At 40.1% G+C, this 22,669-nt stretch overlaps 1 protein-coding gene across 1 annotated transcript in view; it reads right to left on the reverse strand.

The window, feature by feature from the left end:
• Positions 1-21,268, reverse strand: part of PPARG (peroxisome proliferator activated receptor gamma) — a 131,969-nt gene extending 110,701 nt beyond the window's left edge. Inside the window, exon 1 of the mRNA XM_082639406.1 lies at positions 21,186-21,268. The gene's annotated coding sequence lies outside the window, so the exon portion shown is untranslated. The remainder of the gene's footprint in view (positions 1-21,185) is intronic.
• Positions 21,269-22,669: the final 1,401 nt, after the last annotated feature.

Raw genomic sequence — 22,669 nt, forward strand, 5'->3', positions numbered from 1 at the left:
AAAGCTTCCACCACAAGATGAATTTGCACATGCTGTTCACATTTGGAGGTTAGTAAAGTACATTAGCATTGTATATGCTCAGTAGCCCCACAATTAGAAAAAAACAGTATCAACAATAACAATCTGCTTAGCTGTTTAACTCATTAGTTCTCAAACTTACTTGAGCATTTCTTTTCTCACTTTCCGTTATTTCACTCCTTAACCCACTTCACTGTGGTTTTTGCCACCCACCTTTCTACTGAAACTCAAGCAAAAGTGACAAGTGGTCTCCTTCTTGCTAAATCCATTAGACTTTTCTTGATTTTCATTCTATTTGCCCAATTGTGTGCTGGTAAGTGTTTAACAACTGGCTCTCCTTGCAGGAAAAATGCTCTGGTTTGTAGTGTTTGCTAATTTCTGTGGTGTAAATACTCCCACGGTGACTGACTTAGGGCCATCAACATGACAGCAGAGGAGGGCTGGGCTGGGGCAACAGCAGCATATTATATGGTATGCCCACCTCACAGATGCAATCCACACCAACACCTCATCGATGTAAAATAATCAGGAAGCAATGCAGTTGGTGTGGTTACTACCTCTGTTTTTATCATAACTTGTTTCACTGCTCGCATATACAATCTAAGTTTTAACAATGGCTGTGGATAACAGTCGGCTCACAAAAATCCTAAAAATTTAACAATTGACTTTCACAAGCCAGTGTGAGCTGGCTCCAGCACCGCAGCCTCTGCCTCTGCATCATTTGATATTCTGTATATCCTCTACTCTTGAAACTGTCTCCTCCCTTTGCTGCCTAGTGACCAGTTACTTTGAAGTCTTATCCTACCCCTATGACTACTATGTTAGTCCTTTTTCTTGGTACCTCTTCCTCCCGAGTTCTTCTATCCCATGTGTTCTGCAAGTTCCTTCTGGGCCTCACTCTTACCCATAAACATATCTACTTGCTTACAGCTCCCAAATCTTCATCTCTAACCACGTCTTCTCTCAAGACTTCTAAATCTGTATTTCCAATTTTTGGGGAACACCTCTCCCTGAGTTTCTTCAGGAACCCCAAACTCAACAATTCCTAAACTGGCTACCCATCTCCCCCCTCTGAAGAATTAAAGACACACAATCCAACACATATTGGACCACTCCTTGCTCCCTGCTAGATGAAAAGGTGTTCGATTCTCTACTCCAGCCTCGCAAAGTACATTCAAGGAGGCTCAGTTCATAACCACAGGCAACCCTTCTCACATCCCTTTCTCCCTTCCCTTCGACTTTTTCACACCCCACACTTTCCAAAGTGTCACCTTCAGCAAAAGCCCTCCCAACTCAACACTTTCTCCATTCTCAGCCCAGTAATGGCATAATCTCTCCTTCATCTCTTTCCCAGCACTTTATGACATAGGGCAACTTAACTCTCCTCCAGCTTTTCATGTCCAGACCCTTTCTTCTCATTCTCCAATACTTCAGCACAAAAATCTAGGAACTGACCTTGTAAAATCAACTTTTCTAAGGGTAGGGGAAAGGGGTTTTGTGCTGTCAAATGAAAATTCTCTTTGGTGCATTGGGGGAAGGTGAAAGTATATGAACACTCCCAAAGGACTAATTTTTATCCCATTGAACTAAATATATGGGTCTCCCACTGCCCCCACAAATTGCTGATTGATTCCCTTAGAAGCCAGAGTCAAGATGAGCCAATCACCTCCTTCCCTAGATTTTTACAACATTCATACAAAATTGGCTATTAAATTGATGTCTATATCCTGAGGTGGCAAAATAAAATGACTTTATTTGAATTAAGAGGAATTTAAGAGAAAGAGAAAAATGAAAATAAAGAATCTCCCAACGGTGGTCGGTTTTAAGTGACAGTGGAGTTACTGAATTGAATATAAGGTAAAGATTTGGTGATCTAACTTACCTTATCACAAGTAACAAGAATAAGTACTTTCAAGTTGCTTACCACTTACATGACACATAAACGGATTTGCAGTGAACCAGAACAACTAAAAGCTTGGATCTAATCCATGGTTACATCTGAATACGGTTACACTTGCGTAGATATAATTGTTAAGTGTGGAATGGTGCTGGTAGTATGGGGTATAGTTATCGCATTCTCTGGCAAGTTATATACTGGAAAATTAGACTCTTGCTAAAGTGTGCAAGACAGGGTGGCTGGGTTCAGGCTGCTTGAATTCAAATCTTAGTTTTATCACCTGGCAGGTTATTTTTACCTCTCTGTGTTTGTTTCTTCATCTGCAAAATAGAGATAATAGTGTATACCTTTTACAGTTTGTTGGAAGAATAAAACGAGATAATGTACATAATGTGCTTAAAATAGAGCCTGATATGGAATAAGTGCTCAGTAAATATTAACTATGACTATCAATTGCTAGGCTACTTTTTTGGTGCTTGAGATAATTAAGGAAGAGTCCTTTAGAAGGATGGGTAAATGACAGCTTAGCTGAGGATTTAAACTGTGGAGGAGACTGAAGTGTAAACTGAACTGGAATAAAGCATTCTCTAAGCATGAAATCCTATGGTTACATTTATAAATCAATCATAAACTAAGTTATCCTAATGAGTAATATTACTCCATAAAGTCATGATACCTATTTAGGATTAGGAAGTCGAATGAAACGGTAGATTTGAAATTAAAAAGAAACAATTATGGGGCTTCCCTGGTGGCGCAGTGGTTAAGAATCCGCCTGCCAATGCAGGGAACACAGGTTCAAGCCCTGGTCCAGAAAGATCCCACATGCTGCGGAGCAACTAAGCCTGTGCACCACAACTACTGAGCCTGCGCTCTAGAGCCCGCGAGCCACAACTACTGAGCCCGCGTGCCACAGCTACTAAAGCCTGCACGCCTAGAGCCCGTGCTCCGCAACGAGAAAAGCCACCACAGTAAGAAGCCCGCTCACTGCAACGAAGTAGCCCCTGCTCGTCGCAATTAGAGAAAGCCTGTGTGCAGCAATGAAGACTCAACGAAGCCAAGAATAAATAAATAAAATAAATAAATTTATTTTTTAAAAAGGGCAACAATTATTTGTTGAGCTTCTGATATTTGTTAGCAGTGTTCTAAGCACTGGGGATAAAGAATGAACAAAACAGACTAATATTCCAGCTCTTGTGTAACTGTGTAAATAAAGATGTAATAAAAAATATTAGATGGTGTTAAAGGATCCATATGCTATATCTGATATATCTACCATGTGGAAAGAAAAGAGGAACTGAGGTTGTTAAAGACAATTAGGAATTATTTCAACAAGCTACTGTGCTTTACTAAAATTTATGAATTAAGGTCTATTGATCCCCTTCTCCAAATTTTAGGATTAGTGATTCACTAATTTTTTAAAAAATCAGTTGAACTCCATTTATAAGTGATAATCAATTTTATTTTGTCTCTGAAATAGCAACATAAGCATTTTGCTCATGTTACATTCAGAGTAAAAAAATCGCTAATGTACAACATACTGACTATAGTTGATAATACTGTATTGTATAATCAAAATTTGCTAAGGGAGCAGAACTTAAATGTTCTCACCAAAAAAAAAGGGAGAGAGAGAGAGAGATTTGCAAGGTGATGGATGTTAATTAGCAAATGGACGGAAGACTTTCACATTGCATATGTATTTCAAGCCACCACAATGTATATTTTAAATACTTTACAGTTTTACGTCAATTATACCTCAATAAAGAAAAAAATCCCTACTTCCTTATTTGATTAGTAGATAAAAATACATTTCATTTCCATACTATAGTTAGAGACCAAACCAAAAAAAAAGATATATTAGGAATTGGGAAACCGGAAAAGGAAGAGGGCAATCGGAGGGAGAGAAACAGAGGCAGAAAAAGAAGGAAAACAAAGAGACAGAATATGGGAAACACCAAGAATGAAAAAGGAAAAAAAAAGGTGGGAACAAGAGGGAATAAAAACAGACCTAGAGCAAGAATTGAGGGGCAGAGGGAGGCAGGAGGGAGCAAGGAGGAAGAAGACCGGCGAGGAGAGGCTCAGAAACCAGAGTCACAGGAAATGACCTTTCCTGTTTTAGCTCAGCGGCTCACTTTGGATACAAGCATCAGAAAGTCATCACTGGTGTTTTAAATATTGTGCAGAAATTAAGAAGCCACCACAATTACTGAGCCAGAAAGTATTCACATCGGTAATTACATAAGGATGTTGCCTTCAGGAAACTGTTTTTCTCTAAACTCACATTTTCCCTACTTCTGTGCCTGTGCTAATAGTAGTTTCCCACGTGAAATGCTTTGTCCACCATCACCCCACGTTCAATGAACAATATTCAATAAATATTTACTGGGACTTAACCTGGTGGCGCAGTGGTTAAGAATCCACCTGCCAATGCAGAGGACATGGCTTCGAGCCCTGGTCCGGGAAGATCCCACATGCAGCGGAGCAACTAAGCCTGTGCACTGCAACCTCTGAGCCTGTGCTCTAGAGCCCGTGAGCCACAACTACTGACCCCACGTGCCACAACTACTGAAGCCTGCGCTCCTAGAGCCCGTGCTCCACAACAAGAGAAGCCACCGCAGTGAGAAGCCCACGCACCGCAACAAAGAGTAGCCCCCGCTCGCTGCAACTAGAGAAAGCCCGCACAGCAACGAAGACCCAATGCAGCCAAAAATTAAATTAATTAATTAATTTAAAAATATATATTTATTGAGTACCTACTACATGCCAGGCACTGTTCTAGGAACAGTTTGAAATGTTACATAGATTATAATGAAAAATATCAACTGTTTCAATAATACACAACGAGAATGGGCTATTTTAACAAAACTGTCTCCTAGGCTTAAAGTGAAATGAATTTTTTCTTCTGCAGCTAACGTTCTTCTCCACCAGATACCATCAGCACTAAACCAATCCTTATGAAAATCATGTCCCTTATGGAAGTTAAAAGCATTCCAGCATTTCCCCCCAAATATGGTAAGGCTATCACTCCTATAGGAGTCTAGTTCTCTGGATCTTCCCAAGTACAATTAATCTGTGATGATTTTAGCTGCTAAAATGTTCACAATTACAGTTTGAAGCCTATAATAACTAAGTGAAATAAGTTGAATAATAAAAGTTATTTGAACTTTCACCCACATCAAAATGGAATCCCAAAGACATTCCCCAAATGGGTAGCCATGCCTGGTCTTGTTCAACCTCGGCGTTACATTGAACAAATGATTTAGAATCACGTCAGCAGCCTGTGATTTACATAACTCACTTCTGCAGAAATTCATGTTGCTTGTGAAAAACATCACATGGAAGAGGAACTTACTCCAAATATGACAATTGGAAATAAATGAACGCTGAGAAGGCATTAGAGAACAGTACTTTCTTTAAAAAGAACTGTGGGGGCTTCCCGGGTGGCGCAGTGGTTGAGAGTCTGCCTGCTAATGCAGGGGACACGGGTTCGAGCCCTGGTCTGGGAGGATCCCACATGCCACGGAGCAACTAGGCCCGTGAGCCACAACTACTGAGCCTGCGCGTCTGGAGCCTGTGCTCCGCAACAAGAGAGGCCACGATGGTGAGAGGCCCGCGCACCGCGATGAAGAGTGGCCCCCGCTTGCCACAACTAGAGAAAGCCCTCGCACAGAAACGAAGACCCAACACAGCAAAAATAAATAAATAAAATTAAAAAAAAAAAAAAAAAAAAGAACTGTGGAACTAACTGCACAGATATGTTTAAAAATCAAATTTGCATTCAAATTTAGGGAAATGTAGTTACCTGTATGATGAAAATGGTAGTATACATTGGTGTTCCAATATGGTCAATTAAGAAAGAAATAGGAATGTAATCCTCAAAAATGCTGAATCACTACGCTGTACACCTGAAACACACAATATTGTAAATCAACTATACTTTCATTTAAAAAAAGAGAAAGAAATATGTTCTCTAAGTTAAAGTTGGAAGGGACTTTATAAGCTCCCTAATTCATTTCTTCTATCAAACAAGACCTCTTAACAGATGGCCATTCAGATTCTGCATGAATCTCTACTAACAAAAGCACGCACTTCCTCACAAGGCAGCCTTCCCCACCGTTGGACAACTGTAGCCATTAGAATTCTTTCCTTATCCATTCACCTGTCGATGGACACTTAGGCTGTTTCCATGTCCTGGCTATTGTAAATAGTGCTGGAATGAACACTGTGGTACATGTCTCTTTTTTTCTTTACACTGAGCTCATGTATGCCTCCCTTTAATTTCTAGCAATCCTTCAACAAGGGCTGTCTATGACCCAGGAGCTCCATAAGGGAGGGGACCAGTCTGCCTTGTCACTGCTCTTGTCCGGGGCCAGCACGACACGTGGCACAGAGTAAAGTACCATAAAAATGAGCCATAAAAATGAGTAAATGGCTGATGACTGCCCTTATAGGACCCAGTCAGTAAGTCCAGTCCATTTGTCCTTTAGGGCAGTGGAGCTCTACTGGGATGAAGGCTTTTTTTTTTTTTAATCTGTTGTGGATACTTTTATAAAATGTAAAACCATGTGCCTAAATGTCATGACAATATAAACTTTTTTTTTCCATTAATGATGTTTTTCATTTCTTTTTTTTTAAATTGAAGTATAGTAGATTTACAGTGCTGTGTTAGTTTCAGGTGTGTACACCTGAAAAGTGATTCAGTTATACATAAATATATTCTTTTTCAGATTCTTTTCCATTATAGGTTATTACAAGATACTGAATATAGTTCCCTGTGCCATACAGTAGGTCCTTGTTGGTTATCTATTTTATATACAGTAGTTTGTATCTAGTAATCCCAAAGTCCTAATTTATCCCCCACTTTCCCCTTTGGTAACCGTAAGTTTGTTTTCTAATATAAACATTTGTAAATGCTTATCCTCAAATCTGCACTTACCTCGTGCCAAGTCAGTAACTAGGAGTGTGTGGGGGGCAGCATCAGTGCCTAAACTGTCCTCAGAGGCCACTCACTGCTTCGCAACATCCCTCTCACTCTCTCTCTCTCTGTTCCGACAGGCCCTCTTCAGGTTATGTCCAGATTCTGCGATAGCCTCCTAGCTGCTTGCCCTGCACACTACTGCCAAATTAATCTTCTGATTAAATCATCTCACTCTTCTCCTCAAGACCTGGAATCTCAACACTCCTTACAAGATAAAACCCACACTCCTTTGCCTACATTCCAGACCCATTCTCATCTGACCTAAAATCTACATCTCCAATCACGTTTCTCACTCCTCACACAGACATACTATCCACTTCCAGTGGGATGATCTCTGCAAAATGACCCCCCAACACATGCTTATTCACTAGTCCAGGCTCCGTTTTCTTACACTGGAAATACTTTCCCCCTCCTCTTAGGCCATCGCAAGCCCTGAACTTTTTTTGCCTTTAGGTAAAATTCACATACTTAAAATTAACTATTTTAAAGTGTGTGATTCAAGGATATTTAGTACATTCTTAAAGCTTTGCAACCATCAACTCTATCAAGTTCAAAAACATTTCATCACCTCAAAAGGAAATCCTGCACCCATCAAGCAGTCACTCCCCCTGCCCCCTGTCCCCATGCCCTGGCAACCACCAATTTGCTTTCTATCTCTACGGATCTGCCTAGTCTGGGTATTTCATATTAACAGAATCGCACTTGGATTCCTTTCTGTTTCTTTCCCTGTATATTTTTAAAGCCATTTTTCTTAAGGTTACCCTGTCAATCCCTCAACTTTTGACGTCTAGTTCAACCCCCATATCCTCTACAGGCTTTTCCTGGATTTACCCTCCACTCCACACTGATCTCGCCATTTTCTGAATTTTCATAGTGCTTGTTTTCTGCCTTCTTTAGTTTAGTCTTGAATCACATCGTGCTTTGAATTTTTGGTTAACTGCTTCAACGTTACCCCTTTTTGATTCATGTAGATTATAAACTCCTAGTTCTAGGAGCTGTGCTGTGTCCCTTTGGGCCTAGCACCTACTGAACCTGTATGCAACTCATTGTGGCCGGCTGTTTACGAATGAGGAGCGAGTTAAGGAAAGTGAAGTCTTGATCATCAGTGAGAGAGAGCTTCAAACCCCTGTCAGTTCTTATCCTTCCTTCCTCCCTGCCATCGTGCTTCTCAGTGTTGTACGTATAGGTACGGGTCACCTCTTTGCTCTGGTAGGAGATGAACAGGTGTGGCTGCAGGAAGATGATGGCAGGGTGCCCAAGGGTGGAGAAGGTGAAAATTCCCTGCTTTGATCTCTTGCTAAGAGACTCCTACCTTCGTTCTACAAGCACAGATGAAGGTCTACTGAGAAAAGTGGGCATGCAGAGATGTCACAAGGCCACATAAAAAAAAGGTTCATCTATTTGCTTTGCTTTTATATGTAAATCAGTTCCTTTGTCTGGTATTTTTGACTTGAAGTGGCTCATAAGTGCGTATCTATCTTGTAAAAGTAGATTAACTGTTAAACAATTATGGTAATAATACTTCTGATTCATACATGAAATCGTTAAGCGTATAATTATTCTATATATTAAAAACAAATGAATAGGTTAAAACTATGTAGTGTTTTACCTAACAATTGCCAAAAAGTTTGAAAGGGAACCGGTTTTATTTTGTGCATGAGTAATAAGTCTAAGTAACATCTTGTATCACACATCCTTATGAACTTTTCTCCAGCTGTAGTACTAAACAGAACTTGTTACAGTTGCCACTGGAAGCCTCCAAGCAAGAAAATAAAACAGTGCTCTGGCCCTTAGGCCACTTAAAACCTGTTCTTCTCACCAGAACAAGTAAAAGATCCAACCTAGAATGCTGAAGGCTATAATTAACATTTTTTTCCCTTTCATATCCCATTTTGCCCGCTTTAGGAGGGCAAAATGGAAATTTCTTCTGGCATTAATTTCATATCATTATGTGTTACAAAAAATGTTAAATAAAATAGAAATAAACATTTTAGAGAGTAATTGAGGGAATTCCCTAAACATGTAGAAAATAGTAGCACTGAGAATCCCACATTGAAAAAGCACAAAGTTGTCCTCAATATCCAACCAAGTTTAAAGCACTTATAAAGTACTGATAATGCACCCAAGTCCCCTGTACTGTAGGCTGTGAATTAGGGAAGGTATGCAGGGCATATATATGTAAGTGGAATAAGAAGAATTACAACATTCATTCCTACTCTCTAGGAATTCACAATTTTGTTTGGTACACAGAACTTGCACATAATATTTATAAGACCTGACAGCAAACAATCAGCAAATACAACGTGTGATACAGAATCTGGAACGCATAAAATTACATTTCAGAGTAGATCTGCCTTCTAATTATGTTTTACTTCAGCTAAGATTAAAGTTAGTTTGCATTTTCTGAGTTCAATAGCTGGTGGCCAGGGTAAATATTTCACACACATGTTGTATGACAAAGGAAATCAACCTGACATTTAAAGCTTAACATGCATAATAAGAACAAAATAATTGTGTATATGCACTGTATTTTGTGAGGATTGGAGATCATTCTAGCAGGCATGGTCAAATACACATGAATTTGGACTTCCCTGGTGGTCCAGTGGTAAAGAATCTGCCTTCCAACGCAGGGGACGCGGGTTTGACCCCCGGTCAAGGAACTAAGATCCCACATGCCGCGGGGCAACTAAGCCCGTGTGCCACAAACTACAGAGCCCACGTGCCCTGGAGCCTGTGTGTCACAACTAGAGAGAGAACACCTGTACGCCACAACTAGAGAGAAGCCTGCGCACCACAGCAAAGAGCCTGCGCTGCAATGAAAGATCCCGCACGCCTTAGCGAAGAGCTCGCTTGCCGCAACTAAGACCCGACACAGCCAAAAAAAAAAAAAAAGAAAAAGAAAAAGAAAAAGAAAATAAATAAATATTTTTTAAAAGCCCTCACTATCTGTTGGGGATGGGCAGAATGGCTGCACTTTATTAAAAAACAAAAAACAAACAAAAAATCAAATACACATGAATCGTGATATGGCCTAAAGACACAATCATGCCAATATGCTGTGTTCCATCACTTAATTATTTTCTGAGCTTTCACTGTGTGGTTATTTGCCTGCCTAGTGCTAGCTGCTGGTTCTCCTACCCGGTCTGGAAAGCACCTGTCCCACCATCTATAAGGCCGTGTCACCAGGTGGGCAGATTTTGTTTCCTATATAAGGATATTTGGTGCTGAAAAGCAAGCAGTCATGTGATAAATGTTTATGGATTTTGAATAAACCATGGTCAAATCTGTAAAATTTGAAGGTTTTGGTTACATCTGCATTGAGATGCACTCTAATATTCCATGTCTATATATGAAAAAATTAATTCTTTTTAACTTCATATAAATTCCTTCAAAATCTATTTTCCTTATCATTTTTTCCCAAAAGTTTCATGTTGTTCAGGATTTATCTCTAAGTGGTCAGTAATATATTTTCTGCGAATTTAGAAACAACTGAAATGGTAGTCAGACAACTGGATTGTGAATATTGAAGTTGGAAATAGCTATAATACTTAAATTGACCAAAGGATAGTCATTTGAAATAAGATCTGGGTCTCCTTTTACTCAAATATTATATTCCAAATATGTAAAAGTTCTAAATATGCTTTTAAAGGTAAGTAGCTAACTTTATTTCCCAGGGAAAAAAAGTTGTGTGTTTTTTTTCATTTTAATGGGATAGTCCCAGTGAAATTTGTTTTACATTTTTGTTACATGTAAATAACTTTTTTTGTAAATAAAGATATGAACTATATTCACATGGATAGTTAACCACTTAAATATATCCATATTGAGAATATTATAAAATAAGTAACCCTTCTGCAACCGAGTAAGTACCCTATCATTTGGATTTTCAAGAATAGTTAATAGCTTATTAACAAAAGATGCATTCCTACATCTTTTGCTAATAAACTTTATTACTGAGAAATAAAGTAATATAGTAAATACATTATACATTATGTGTGATACATACTACATACATATAACCTAAAATATGTAATAATAAGAGATTTAGGAAAAATATTCAAGGACACAGGTTTTTCCCTACTTCACACGTAACTGAAAGACAGTCACCTGGCTCCAGGCTGGCCCGGCAACGCCGCTGGGTCACAAGGCAGGGATTAGGCTATTGTCTACTCTTACTCACCATCTTGCCCATTAACATCCTTGTTAAATCTAGATAACAATACTCATGAACGTCAGGAGGGATGTACTTGTCTGTCTTGTTCATTGCTTTATCCTCCTTCTCTAAAACAGCTCTCTGGCACAAAGTAGGAGCTCAATAGATTTTTGTTGAAGAAGTAAGTCTTCATTAAAAAGGAGGTTCTTCTCAGTAGATTTGCTCTGGGGGGGTATCATCGCCAAGTTTGTGTTACCCACAATTCTGAGAGCCATAAACTGACTTTTGTTAGCTGAGGTTTGCCTTGGGCTGTATTGAGAATTAAATCATCAGAAATGGTAGGGGCAGGGAGGGGTGGGGGGGAGGCGAAAGAAAAGAGAAATATTACTTAGTATCCCTGATATAAAGTTTCTAAAAAGCTTTTAAAACTTTGTTTTCATTTAGATAAAGACTATTGCAAAGACATCAGACTGATATAAATTTCTCAAAAGAAGTTCCAAAGAAAGTGACAAGAAAAATGTAACCTGTAATCTGGGTCAAAGGCAAAACTACTTAATATTCCTTTTGGGATTTCTAGAACAATGCAACAGAAAAAAGGAAAAATTAATTAATTCAAAGGATATTGCTCTGTGTATGTGTATTGTATATACACACACACACACACATATATATTGCTGCATATGTGTGTGTTTGTGTGTATATATATATCTTTTACAGTGTTCACTCAGAGGTCTGACAAGATTTTGGGAAACCTCCACTCATTTGCTATTTTAAAGCTCTTGTTATTTTAAAAATTATTATCACAAATTACATCAAGGTCTCATAATGACCATTTGTAGTAGAAGTTTACCTTCATGTGCTTCTCCATCAGCTATTTATGGTTATAAGTTCAGTATTCTGTCAAGAGTTAGAAGACAAATAACTCTATCCTGAGGTTATTTAATTTTAGGGGAAGAAAAACCCATAATAGATATATATATTTTTTAGAAAAAGACTTAAAAGGGGGAGCTTGAAAATAAAATAGCGCTGGAAACCACTGTTAAAAAAAAAGCTTGGTTGTTGGTGTATGCTAAAGATCAAAGAGTGCACAGGCCCAAAGAAATCAACAAAATCAAACCTTATGTACGGCTGAGAAAATTAAGAGGCTGTAACAAAGATCGGATATTTTTTCCGCCCAAATACAGGCTAGTCCAGCAGAGTACAGAGAAGCCCAATATATGAAGTAAAATTATGTATGAAATAAAACTGGGTATAACAGCAATGAATTCGTGTAGTGTCTCACATTACCGTCGATGGCTTTAAAGGAATAAAAAAGCTAGAGGGGTTCTCAATGTTTAATTTACTTTTTGCTTGATCTTTACTGATCAGCGTCATAAACATATTTAAAAAAAGCAATAAATGTAGGCTTTTAATTATAGACGTAATTTTATATTACTGGCTAAACTTTGGAAAGGAGAAAAATATAAAAACAAAAAGCCCTCCATACCTCACTATTTAAATACAACTGTCATAATTTTTGTATAGTCCCTTCCAGACTTCATATATACATGTTTATATAAGGTTGCAATCAATGGTGCACATACATTCTTTATGTTACTTTTTAAAAAATATTTTTCGGGTTTGCTCTAGTTTTCTAATTTGTCACTGATAATTACATAACATTCCACCTAGTGATTACACCATCATCTACTTAACCATTCCCCTGCTGTTGAATAGTTATTTCCAAATATTGGTTCCTATAACAATGTTCGCATGAAGATCTTTGTGTATGTGGCTTGTCCTATGTCCTACATTTCTTTGGAAAAAAATCTCAGAAGTGAGGGTATAGCAGCAGAGGGTGCAATATATTGCCCGATTGCTTTTTTAGCAGGCGGAACTAAGTGACAGTGACATCAGCCACACATAAGAGTACAAGTTTCTTCAATTCCTGAATTACAGAATTTTAGGATTTAAAAAAAACTGTCATCAACAATCACTAGGACTGGCACATTTTCTACTGTTATTAAACTGGAACTGAAGTTTACAAATCCATATCTTGTAAGTCTGTTTAATGTGGGTCCTCTAGGGCCATATCATCCTCAGAGATTTTATAAAATCCAGTCTTTGAACTTGGAGACTCAGGATTCCTGGCAACCATTCTAAGGTAAGAGGAACCAGTGATGCTTGGACTAAGACGGGAGACGGGGAGCCTCTACTGACACAAGCTTATTGAAAATAAGACTGAGCTTTTCTAAGTAATAAAATGCCAAACCAACAGAGGTAATTTTACAGGATGACCTCAAGAGATTCTACCAATAGGATAATATGGCAAGGGACTTAACTATAGGCAAAAGTAAGGCCTACTAAAAATAATCCAAATTAACTGCGCAGAGCATTGGGCTCTAGGCTCTCAGATGGGATGCAGGGATCATCTGGAGTGAAAGGTTTCCAAACACTACACAGAAGAATCCCCTGAAGGGCTTGTTAAAGGACAGATTACTGGGCCCCATCCCCAGAGTCTCTGATTCAGTAGGTCTGGGGTGGGGCCCGAGAATTTGCATTTCTACCAAGTTCCCAGATGATGCTGAGGCTGCTGGTCCAAGGACCACACTTTAGATTATTTCTTTATTCTTTTAAAATCATGTATTAAGTACCTAATAAGTACCATGCTATGTGCTGGAGATACAAAAATGAATAAAACCAGTTAGTACCTGCTTCAAGAAATTAATAGTCTATGTTTTTGTAGACATTGCACTGCTCTAGTCCTAAAAGTCAACAAATTTGGATCTTGTTGAAAATAAAGTTTAAAAATATATTATATTGCCTTTAAATAAAGCCAGGGTGGGCCTCCCTGGTGGCGCAGTGGTTGGGAGTCCGCCTGCCGATGCAGGGGATACGGGTTCGTGCCCCGGTCTAGGAGGATCCCATATGCCGCGGAGCGGCTGGGCCCGTGAGCCATGGCCTCTGGGCCTGCGCATCCGGAGCCTGTGCTCCGCAACGGGGGAGGCCACAACAGTGAGAGGCCCGCATACCACAAAAAAAAATAAAAAAATAAAAAAAAAAATAAAGCCAGGGTATTTCTAATTAGTTCCAAATGCTTTAGGAAAACATGTAGTAATCCTACAATGGCAAATGCCTGAGTGTTTTCTTCACTCTTCTGGATTTTACTAACATATGCAAATAATTTGTTACAGTATCTTCTTCATTTATATATATATACCATTCATGTGTTTGTTCTCTTTCATAACTCCATCCACCATACAAAAAAGAGAAAGATTTTCTATAAGTACTTGTCCATACACAATCAAAACATTGTTTACAAAACCCAGGTAATTATCAACTGACAGAAAAGAAGAACATTGAGTACAGTAACACTTGGGGATTCTCTGATTTAGATTCAGACTTCAGTAACACTGTGGAAAAGTGAATGACAAGTAAGCAATATGCTTAGTCATACCCATGAGGGTGGCCTATACTTGTTAAACACTGCCTATCAGCTGATTCACAGTATTAATGAACTTGCTTCTGAGGTGGCTGCTAAGCTTCTATTTCTATCAGATACACGTTGGCTTCCCATGACTATTTTTGGCAAAAAAATAAAAGGCAAAATAAAGTAGGTATAAAACTTTGTGATCTGTGGATCTGCCAAAGTATTAGGCATTATTTGTATGTCTTTGGCATATTGTTTATGACATGATTGAAAGACTCCTCTCATTTCAATCTATTAGAAAGCTACTTTAAAAGTCTGGAAGAACTCATGAAGAGATCACATAATTTGTTTAACGTCACAGAGAAAAGACATAGCGAGAGGTAATATTCAGATATCTAATTACATTAACCAACTACTAACTCCTGGCCTTAAATTTGTTAAGATTTCTTGGGTAAACTGACATTTAGGAATGACAATTTGTTTTTCTGAAGGAAAAAAAAAATGGTTCAAGGAAGAATTACAATGCATGTTGATTTTTTTTTTTTTTTTTCCCCGCACCACACAGCTTGTGGGATTTTAGTTCCCCAGCCAGGGATCGAACCTGGGCCCACTGGCAGTGAGAGCACAGAGTGCTAACCACTGGACCACCAGGGAATTCTCGTGTGTTGATTTTTAAGAGAAAAACAAATGCATGTGTGGGAGAACGTATCCCTTCCTATCACGGCTATTTCAAGTGGCTATTTTCATATTTGGTTTCATGAAGGTTGGTTTATGGAGAACTGGGGACATGAATCACTTTAATTTTATTTTTCCTTCTCCTGATCCCCTCTTTCAAATTCCAAGTGTGTTTACTATTCCTTAAAAGCCTTGTTTGCAGGTAGCAAGCAAACCAGGAACTAACCTTTCCAAATTTTTGCTGAGGATGTCTTAAAGAATTAACCCTGCTGAAAATACTGGCATTTTGCAAGTGGACTCCAAACTTTCAAAGGACACACACAGATGGTGTTGGCGGCAAAATGACGGCCAGTGGGGTGGGGTCAAGGTTAAGGAGTTCTTTCCAGCACCTCATCGTTGCCCCTGGCAGTCTGATAGGTATGTTTCCCCATTGCCTTCACTGTAAAGGAATAGTTGTTACTCCTTAAACACGCAGGATAAGAATATCCTCTTTGCACTCACTTTCCCAGATTCTCTCCTGGAGCAACTTATAGAGCCCAAGAGAGAAACAGTGCTAAGTGGCAACTTCAGAATTTAAAGCTGTCCTAAAAGTCTATGATGTCACCAAGGGGCAGGGTAAATTCTTTGAAACCAACCCTTTCATTCAGGTGTCTGTACAGTTACTGTGCATCCCGCAGCGTGTGGGAAGTGAGCACACGCAGATCTCTTACACTCCCACTCAGGGTATTTCCCTACTTTTCTCCCTCCTATCTACCTTCTCCTTAACTGTGGTAAACTGTGCAGACTTCTCACCCCAGCTCTGCGCTAATCTGAATTCTTCCCAGAAGGTCAGGAAATCTGTCTCAGAGAGGCTTATCCACATATTACAATTCTCCTGGATGAGTCCACAAATTAAAGTGCTCCTTAAAAAATCAGTTAAAACTAGCAATGAATTTATTTTCTAAAAACCAGTGAAGTGGAAGAAAAATGTTTCTTAAACAAGACACTGAAGCAAATTGAACTGAACTATTACAGGATTGAGTGTAAATCCTCCCTGTAAGGTTTTAAATCTCTATTGCAAATGATTCATGGTACATGAATTGATGACTTCATTTCTTTCCTTTATATCTGAGAAATCACAGTAGAGAAAACAATCTCATTGCACCCCGTCCCTCCAAAGATTTTCAAGTTGAGAATGGCCTGGTCACTGGAATAGCTGAAGGTATAGCAATGGCTCTGAGAAAGCCAAACTAGAACGTGAAGAGAGTGGAAATTAGGGCTGCTCCCCACTCCCCACCCGCATAGGGGAAGCCACTGAAAACATGGAACATTCATCTACAGGCACTGGCCTAAGCCTTTCTTTGACCTCTGCTCCCCCATCCTTTGAGTTAGGTCCCCACTTGGGGACCTAACTGCATACTCAGGGAACAGGGTGAGGGGTTCAGGCCTGGAACCAAGGCCCTTACTTGCTTGCAAAGGAGACAATAAAATGAATTATCTAACAATCCATAAGGAGAATTTAAAATTTATTATTTGGATGATGCACAGTTAATTATATGCTTTTCCAGTGAGACCCTACTAGTAAACTGTTGGGTTCCTAGGAGGCAGATTCACTTTTCAAGCCACTAAAAGTCTACTTTTTGGCTGCAGCTTCTTAGAAAGAGCCCCAAGTTTTATGACAAGCACAGTCACTATGTAGTCTTTAAGCTGTGATACTAAAACGTCTTTTGATCTGAAGGATCATAGGCCTCACTAAAAAACAAACACACACATTAAGTATTCACAGGGTGCACCATAAAAATATGTAAAGAATAGAACTTTATCAAATAAAAGCACAGCCTGCACCTTCTAAATGCATTAGACATAGAAAGTGACACGAAAGGATATACACTGTGTCTACACAGGACTCACAGAGATATTATCAGTAAAACAAAAATAATTCCTAGGCTGATTTTTGTCTGAAGTCACCAGAGAATAGGAAATACAGTTTTAAACTGAATAATGATGAAATTTCTCATTTCAGAAACATTTTATAAATTGATCACCACATGGCAAGCATTATCTTCAGTTCATTCTTAACAATAATCTCAAAATTAATACTAAGGTGAACTAAATAGTTGGAAAAGTATTAGCTCAATTAAATTCAGGGCCAAGGTCATATCATTTAAGATACACGGGTTTGCTGATAAAGTCTTAAAATCATACAAAAAAAAGAGCACAGAACAATAATTGCAATACTTTTCCCATTTCATTGATTAGGAAATGGAGATTTAGAATGGATGTGACTTGCCTCACTATAATAATTAAAATGGTTAAAAATGTAAACATTCACATTCTGAGTTAAATATTTGTTATTAAAACATAGGTTGCATTGACTGTTGAAGAAAAATATGAAGAATATATAAACCTGTTTTTTAAAATAAAAAAATAATTTAAGTATATACTATTATCGGGGATAGCTGGTGTCTTAACATCTCCAAAAGTTTTCCCCCAAATACGGTCTATTTTATTTGAGCTGATTTCCTTTCAAGAGCCTACTTAAGTATTGTAGGTAAATAAAAATTAAAATATGACATTTTTATTAAATAAGCTTCAAAAGATATGCCATATAACTCCCCCAAGCCTACCTCTGTATTGTGATACAATACAAATAGTAAACGACAAAGCCGAGGAAGGTTACAAATAATCTTCAATTTGAAAATTTTATCTAGAAAGCTATGAAGCTAACTGAATGTTGATACACTGGGGCTATCTATGCTAGCAAGGTGGTTATTTACAGATCTTACTGTACTTTTGTGGAGTCAAATTAGATCGGTTTCAAAGGACCTTTGTAATAAGCATTTTAAGTCGCTGCCCTTTTTGTTGCTTTTAGGCCTTAAGAGAGAAAGGGACAGGGCCTTAAGAGAGGTCAGCTACCCTCATGAGGAGATCTGTTAGGAAAAATAAGAAAAGCAAGTTAGAAGTTCAGTTTGACAATTTTGAAGGCGTCAGGGGGCATATGTTTACGCCTATAGGCTGGTGACTTATAACAAGTTTTCTTGATTAGTGATTAAAAAAAAATCCTCTACAGCTGATATTTATTTAGTGGAATCCTACGAGACCAAAAAATTCTTCCGGTATATATGCCACACCTTATGGCATTATTATATTTCCAAGTTCAAGTGACAGTGAATTCAGCAGAACACCCACAAATTAGAATGACCAACATTTTCTGTCTTACCCATCGGGCATATATAAATCCTATGAAAGAAGAGAAAGTAATAGACCAGGATATATAAAACATTTGTAAAGTATTATTTTAATATTGTTTTCATGAAAGTCTCCCGTTATTAAAAACCATTTCACAATTTGAAAACTAAATGAAATGTATTATTAATACTTGTGTATGTTTCCACAGCTGTGCCACTCACACAGCTTTCGAATACATAATGATCTTGATAATTAGGGTTAGTGGCAAACATCCTTATTTTCAGAGAATTACAGAAGAGAAAAAGAAGCATTTGTTTATAGTCATATAACTTACTAAGAGCAATTAGCTGTGATCAGTAATGTATTATTTCTAATGCATAATCCTAAAGTCATACTTTTATTCCCTGTATAAATTTTAATACACAGGAACAATACAACTTTAATGTCACAGGGATTTTGGAATTAATATTGTGATTTTTTAAAAAATTACAATTTAATGGTTTTCAAAATGTAGTTCTGAAAAATATACAAAGAAACGAACAGTAAGGAAACTAGTCCCTTCAAAGAAAATAGTGTATTTAATTATTAAAAATGCCAATTGCAAAACTATTTTCAAGGTATTCTATGTTTAATAAAGAATATGACGCTGGTGGATATTTTAGTTTTAATTTAAAAAAGAAATTATATTCTTTTAAATTTAAAAGAATGAAAAAAAGTGCCCAAAAAACTTGGCCTGGAATTCTCCAAAACTTTATACTTCACTGATGCCATGTTTTCATAGCAGTTATCATAAAAGCAAGAAACAAACTTTTAAACACGAAAAAGTTCTGATTTAAAAATTAAATCACCAGGTTTTTCCCCCCTTCCACTGATTTGCAAAAGATTGAGCAGTCGGTCACTAATTGATTCTAAAACCTTTAAATTTAAGATATAATCATCACCAAGTGAAGTGTCAAATATCATTATAATTTAAATAAAGGAGAATGATGAGAAGTACACATTAAGACAAAGATGGATGCTTTTGTAACAAACCTCCCTTTTTAGCTAACAGCATTCATTTTACAATTTTGTATATTAAAGAATACTATGGTGCCGTATTAACTTCAGAGTGAATCTGATTGAAAACAGACAACACAAAAATTGTTTTCAAACTTGAAAAAGATCTTTTGAAATATCACTGCAAAAGCTAACTGGTAGCATCTCTGAGTATTTTCTACAGAACTTTCATAGGAGTGGAAGGTATTTCTTTAGAAAGAAGCTGCAGTGAGTGCCTATGTCAGTCTCTATTCCAAAAGGGTTTTCTAAATCATCTAGACCATCAGGAGGTCCTGTTTTCAGTCAGCGATTGATCACTTAGCTATGAACAAGAAGACTGCCACCGAATACCTGGGATCTGTCCACGATCTGCCCAGCTCCTTCTAAAGGGTGTTAGTCATTGCTCTCTCAATAACTCCAGTTACAATTTGTTTCATGAGTGATAAAAACAGTTAACATGAAAATAATGTACTTTAAAATCGAGTTTTTCATACAGCTCAGTTAGTCATCTTGCCTGGTTTTGCTTTCAGACGATGATCTATACAAATTAATTTTACATTTTGACCCCAATTTTGAAAGGAAAAGAAGAAAACTTCAGCTTCTTCATGACAGACTAGTTTTTTTTTTTTTTTACTTTATGCTTCCTAAAATAATTGACACTATTTTCCCAACCATTATTCTCAGACCCAAGTGAATTAAATTCTCGCGGTAAAACAAGAGCACAACAAAATAATAACGATATAATATCATCACCACGATCACCATGATCATCATCTTGCAAATTCTGGACGCATCACCAACACATTTCAACAAAGTGCAGTTACAGTAAGCCGACTCACCTAAGCAATGGGAGTTAAGAAGAATTTAGAAACGCAGCCTTCTGATCACCAGCAGAGGTAAAGGCCCCTTCTTTACCTAACAAGTGACCTTATATAAAACCAGCAGATAGGTTACTCCCAGTTTCTGCCTCCTTACCTCAGGCTCCTCCCCAAATACCGAGACAGAAAGTACCACAAATACACACCCACTTTCCACCCCTTACACCGAGGGACCAGAGACTTCGGTTAAGCTGCCCTACCTCCACCTACCCCAGTCAGGCTCCGAAGAGCAGGAGTCGAGCCTGGCACGTGGAGGAACCAAGGCGCCGGCAGGCCATCTTCCCGACCACTGCGGGGGTGGGAGGGGGCCGCGCTCTCCATCCCCTGCCCCCCAGCAAGCCAGCCCCCATCCCCGGCCCTTCCACTCGGCTCACCGCCAGCAAAGTGCTTAAGGGCACCGAGGCTAGGTGACCCCCAAGTGCGCCCCTAGCTTAACTGTCATCACGACTCCGCAATGGTCACTGTCTGGGTGCTGGAGCCGGACTCCGTCGCCGCGGGACGCACCCGCACGGGATCCCGTGCCCGGCCCCGAAGTACCCCGGGAGCAGCTCTCGGACCCTGCGCACCTTCGCCGGGGCTTGGAGACCCGGGTTCTCTCAGACTCCCGGTCAGGCGCGCGCCGAGGGGCCCGTCCCGGCCGCGCGGGGCGCACGGGCTTCCGTCGCCGGTGCGTGGACCGCCGCTCTCCCCCGCGCGCCTCGCGCGCAGCCCGTGCCCTCCGCCGCCTGTGTATTAGCCCTGCGCCGGGAAGTCTCCTCAGGGCGCGACCCTCGGCCGGGACCTGTCAGCCCCGGTGCCCTCGGACCACGACCCGACCGCCCGGGGCCCCTCCGTCCGAGAGCCCGTCGGCCCCTGCCCCCCGGAGCGCGCCTCAGCGCGAGTCCCTCCGCGGCCCCGCGCCCCTCGGCGAGCCCCTCCGCCCACGGGCACTCGCCCGGCGCCGCTGCCCCGAGCGCCCCTGGCAGCCCGACTCTGACCTGCGGCGGTGGCCTGGCGGTCCGCTCCGGTGTCCGGGTGGCCGACCCAGCACCCCAGGCGGCGGCTCCGGCTCGGGCTCCGAGTGCGGTCGGCCCCGCCTGCAGCCGTTGAGCCAGGCCGGGCCGGGGGCGGGCGGGGGCGGGGGCGCGGGGCGGGCGGGCGTTCGCGGGGGAGGGGAGCGGCCGGGGCGCCGCCGCCCCGCGCACAGTAGGACTCCTGCTCGCCGCGCCCACCTTCCTTGAATCGCCTACTCTGCGCCCGGCCTCGCTTGTTCCTCACAGCCGCCGCTGGGAGGCGACCCAGAAATGGTCCCATTTTCCCTGAGGAGGGACCGGCCGGAGCCCAGGAAGATGCCCACGGTCACGTCGGGGAGAGCCGAGGTGTGGAGTTCCGGAGCTGCCCTGCCTCTCCAGGCCCGCGGGTCTCGCCTTCGCACAGTGGTCCGCGGGTGTTTTGTTTTTTTATTTTCCTCAAGTTCTTTTCGATGACATTCTTAAAAAAAAAAAAAAAAGAAAAAAGAAAAAGAAAGAAGAGCATATTTAGGATCACCTGGTTTTTATCCCATACCCAATGGTGCTGCACACTTTCTGCTCCCCCCCTTTCGCATTTGTACTTCCCACTGGTATTCATTATTCACTTAGAGCGACAAAGTTTTAATTGCAAAAATTTAAAGTATTCCTTAACCTCTGACAGAATTTTTAAACTTCTTCAGCAGTGTTTTTTACGCTGAGGGACCCGGTCATATGGTGCGAGGCTGGGGCGGGACGTGGGGCATGGGAATCTTAAGTTTGCAGTTTGAGGAGCAGTTTGGGGTCGAGCTTCCTCGTGCATGGACCAGGTGGACTCTGGGCAGCTTCGTTTCCTGCCGCTCCCTTTATCGTGACCCGTCCAAAGGGGGTTGATAGATGCCCAGCCAGAAAGCCCCCTAGTCTTCTGGATTTGAGGCCTGACTTTCCTTACCTTTTTCCAATCCCATTTACTGAACATCCTGTTCTGGGCCTGGCAGTCCTTGGGGAGCAAAGGTGCATAAAAACTGTGATTTTAAGAAGCTTATCAATTACTTGCCCAGGATTACTTGCTCCAGTCCTTTAGCGTCTTAATTGGTTGGGGATGGCTAGTTCTTTTTCCTCTACGCAGCAGCTGGTCCTTGTTTGCAGTTTAAAGTAAAACATTATGAGGATGGTTATCACCTCGGAGAAGGTTCAGAGCTTAATTCAATAGATTCATGCCCTCCACCTGTCCCATAAAATAGGAAGTTAAGAGCCACAGCTGAATAGGGACTTCAAAGAGGACCATTTTATTTATCACTGAAAAACACCATTTCCTTGCCTGCCATTTAGGTAGTCGGATTGACACGACTTATCATTCTACACTCCAGCATAGAAGTGCTGCATGCATCCCACTTCTTCTTCTTCTTTTTTTTAAAAAATAAATTTATATATATATATATATATATATATATATATATATATTTTTTTTTTTG

Source organism: Mesoplodon mirus, assembly GCF_964341445.2.
Source record: "Mesoplodon mirus genome assembly, chromosome: 12".
Lineage (NCBI taxonomy): Eukaryota > Metazoa > Chordata > Mammalia > Artiodactyla > Ziphiidae > Mesoplodon > Mesoplodon mirus.